We start from the raw sequence: 4,068 nt of genomic DNA, 5'->3' as shown, positions 1-4,068 counted from the left end.
AGTGATGGACTGTCGCAGCTCCTTTGCTGCTAATTTCAATAACAATACCAGTAAAGGACACAGCTGCATATGTGGTAACGTAGCTGAGTAATCTAAGCCAGTGGCTGAAAGTCCAGTCTCTATGGTCGTTGTTGGTTCAACTACAGCCACTGCCAGAATGGGTTTGAGTTTTGGTCCCTGCAGCTGAAGTCCAGCATTTCAGATTGAATGCAAGAGTTTGTGCCGTGTCGTTTTTGGCATGAAGAAAGAGGAGCGACAGAGCAATGTAAACAGGTGTTGAGGTAAAGGAACGATGTGGAAGGAGTGGAGCAAATTATCGTGGATTCTGGAATCGGAAACAAAAAGAGAAAATGCTGGAAAATCTCACCAGGTCTGGGAGCATCTGTGGAGTGAAGAAAGCTGACATTTCGAGTCCAGATTACCCTTTTTCAAATCTGGGAGGAGTGGAGTTGCTCCGATAGAGAATACAAACGGGAACACCGGTTGAATGGCTGTCTGTCGAAATAAACAGCAGGATTGCAAACATTGAGACTGCAGTCCCGGCCGAGGGGATGTATTGGGATTTTCTAACTGAGGTTCAAATCCTGTCATGTGCGCTTCCCGTCATTCCTCATTGTGACTTTTTTATTGAAAGTTATTGGAAATGAAGCAATAGGTGCAGAAATGATCAACTCAGTGCAAATTTGTCACATCAGCGTCACTGAGGGTCTCGTGATCAGCGTCGGCGCCCTGACGCGGTTTCGATTCCCAGTCACGGAGTGAATACATTTTTGTTCATTTCTTCATTTAATAAAAGCAGCGTCCGTGAAGTGAACAACAAGCTAAATCTTCCAGCTGGATGAACTTGTATCAGAGCTGGAAAAATCAGAGATGTAACATTGACGATAAACTCTGAAGAAGAACCACATGACGCACACAACATACATGTCAAGTACATACACAGTACACATGTCAAATCATGTCACTTTCAACTTCTGTCCTTTAACTTCCGGCTCTCCACCTCAGACATTTCCACATTCATCAAAAATCTTCATCCTCAAACCCTCGATCCACGGATAATGCTGCACTTACTAGAAGCGCGTTGCAGTATTTGGCTCCATAGCTCAGTGGTTAGAGCACTGGTCTTGTAAACCAGGGGTCGCGAGTTCAATTCTCGCTGGAGCCTATGGGCAAATTTTAGATGATAGAAGCTGTCAGAAAGGGGAAGAGAGTCTGGCAGACGAAATAGAGAGCTTTGATGAGTGGAGGCGCAGATCGGGTGCAATTTTGGAAAGCGAATAGATGTTTCCTTCTTCGTAAAAAAAATAGAAAGAGCAGGACATATTTGAAGAGCTGAAAAAGGTTAGTATCGATATTGAGCATAGAATAGATGCGTCTGTACAAGGAATGCATAAAACTAGCATGTAGGTGCAGGCAATGATTGGAAGGAAAATTGCATTTTGGTCTTTATTGACGGCAGACTGGAGTCCAAGTATAATGAGGTTTTTCTAAAGTTGCACAGAGTTTTGTTGAGACCGCAAGTTGAATATTCTGTGCAGATATGATATTCACATTTAATAAAGGATATGTTTGCATTGGAAACGGTGCAGATAAGGTTCAGCAGATGATCCCTGGGATGAGGGAGTTGTCGTATGATGTGAGGCTGAGTAAATTGGGCTGAAAGTCTCTGGAGTTTGGAAGAATGAGAGGCGATTTCATTAAACCTACACAAGTCTGATTGGGTTTGACAGGGTGGAGGCTGAGAGATTTCTTCTGCTTGTCGGGAAATCTAACCCACGGCAGTACAGTCTCAGGAAAATGGGCTGATCATTTCAGCCTAAGAAAAGGCGAAATTACTTCACTGAAATGGTTGTGAATCTTTGAAATTCTCTATGCCAGACAGTTATGGAAGCTCCATCATGGAATACATTTAAGGTTGGGACAGACAGGTTTCTGGTCTCTCGGAGAATTCAGGGATATGGGGAGCTGGTGCAAAACTAAGTTGTAAACCAGGATCAGCCATAACGGTATTGAATTTCGGGAACAGGCTCGATGGACCGAGTGGTCAACTCCTGCTCCTATTTATTGTGTTCATGTGTTTGATCAAGCTAGTAATTCATGTTAAAATAAAAGCAGAAAGTGCTGGAAGTTCTCAGCAGGTCTTGCAGGAAATGTGAAGCAGACAGAGAGTTAAGATTCTGAGTCTAATATGACTCGTTTTAAACTGGTAACTGAGTGTGAGTTCCAACAATTAGCACAATATCGAGACAGGGAATTGAATTTAATCCAGTGAAAGCCCTGAATTTAAACTCCTGTACTATTTCTGCAGTAAACGTGTTTAGGAAACTTACCTGCCAATTGAAAGTGTGGAGCTCTGAGAGCACCCTAAGCAAAATGGACCCCCGCTATTCCTGTTTCTGCTTATATTCCCGACACAGATTTACTTTGTTCCCTTCTGTAACAGTGAAATATTGTCCAAACTTTGTCAGCCTTACTGTTATTCAGTAAATTACCATACTGTTATGACACTGAGGTTAATCCCCTTTATCTCGCATCGTAATCTGGAAAAACTATTTGTGAAACTGCGAACTGTTTTTAATTAACGTTCAGAGGCTTATTAATGAAAAAAAGCTTGTCACTCACTTTGAGTAAATAATTAACAAGCTATTATATTTAAATGACCAAGAACTTTAAGTAATCAAGTAACATGTTAATTAAGGTACAGTTCGAATGAAATGCTGTTCAAATAATACGAGGAACATTCATTACCAAAACTGTAATAACAGAATTTCAGTCACACTCAAATAAATTATACAACCCGCCTCGAAGGGATTCAGAAGATTTTGGTGTTCTTCAGTAGTTGTGCGCTGTCTGTAAGGTCTTGCAAACTCGGTGTCCTTCTGTTAGATAGTTTTCTTCAGCGAGTTTTAATCTGGCAGGGGTGGAGAACTGCTGGACAGACAAATGTTTTTTTGACTGGCTGCCCTGGCCTCTGGAGATGTTCACCCAAGGTATTATCTAGAGATGGCTGTTCCTCTGGCCTTTTTTACCTGCCATGACCTCGCAGTTTTCTTACACCACGATTGGTTTGATGCTGACAACAACAAAAAAAATCAAAGCACATAGGTTTCCTTTCGCTGAGTGTTTACTTTAAACTCATTGGCTGTTAGTTGATTGGCTACTTTAACTCAAATCCTAACAAAATGCAAAAAAACCTGTGGAGCCTGATGTTTGGTCCCTTTAAACCAGTAGTTCCCAAACTTTTATCAATGGGCCGCCAAACTTTCAGAATAAAAATTTGCTCACGCCACACCAATTCTTTTATTGATAAGAAATACATTCAAAAACAAAAAGAAAACAACTCCTCGCAGTGCTTGATTCATAACATAGAACACAACTACTTTATAATATGATCATGGGACATCCAGAAAGTATAAAACAATGCAGCTGCATAAGAACATGATTCATTCCCAAAATATATTTATAGACGAGCCTCTTACATATGTAACCATAAGTAAGTATACAAACTCAATGAGAGGTGTGACCTTGTTTTTGTCGGGTAATCTCATTTGTATTAGGTCTAATTTGAGACAAAAAAAACTCTCATCTCCTCAGCAACACAAAGAAGCCTTTCTCTTTTCTGGTCTTTGATATTTAGCAGAGCTGAAAATCCCTATTCACAACAATATGTCGTGGAGAACTGTAGAAGAATAGCTAATGCTCTTGAAGAGATGGGTGGATACTGTTTCTGGTTGTATATCCAAAAAGAGTCCAGTGGCATACTCCCGTGTTTCATTTTCAAGGTGCGATCACTTGAAATGCAGGCCATTTCCTCCTCCTCATCCAATGTCAGACCGGAACAGCTGGAATTCGCAAAGTGGTCTCTCACCCAGTCGAATTTTTCTGTAGACAACGATGGGAAGTCATGATCAATCTGTTCTACCAGTGTTGCAAGATGTTCCTGTATGAGGCCGTACAATTCATTGCCCGTTTTAAAACTTCTTACCAGTGGGAACATTTCGAGGTTATGTTGCATCGCTCTTCTGAGCCAGAGCTGAAGCTTTTTTTTTGAATGCAGTTAGTTTGTCT

The 4,068-nt window shown here is 41.0% G+C and overlaps 1 non-coding gene across 1 annotated transcript; it reads left to right on the top strand.

Moving 5' to 3' along the window:
- The first annotated feature begins 1,092 nt into the window (after positions 1-1,092).
- On the top strand, positions 1,093-1,165 carry trnat-ugu (transfer RNA threonine (anticodon UGU)). Its single transcript has one exon. It is a non-coding gene; the product is annotated as a tRNA-Thr (tRNA).
- Positions 1,166-4,068: the final 2,903 nt, after the last annotated feature.

This window comes from Mustelus asterias, unplaced genomic scaffold, assembly GCF_964213995.1.
Source record: "Mustelus asterias unplaced genomic scaffold, sMusAst1.hap1.1 HAP1_SCAFFOLD_192, whole genome shotgun sequence".
NCBI lineage: Eukaryota > Metazoa > Chordata > Chondrichthyes > Carcharhiniformes > Triakidae > Mustelus > Mustelus asterias.
The sequence above is the reverse complement of the archived record's forward strand: the minus strand, read 5'-3'. Positions and strand labels throughout refer to the sequence as shown.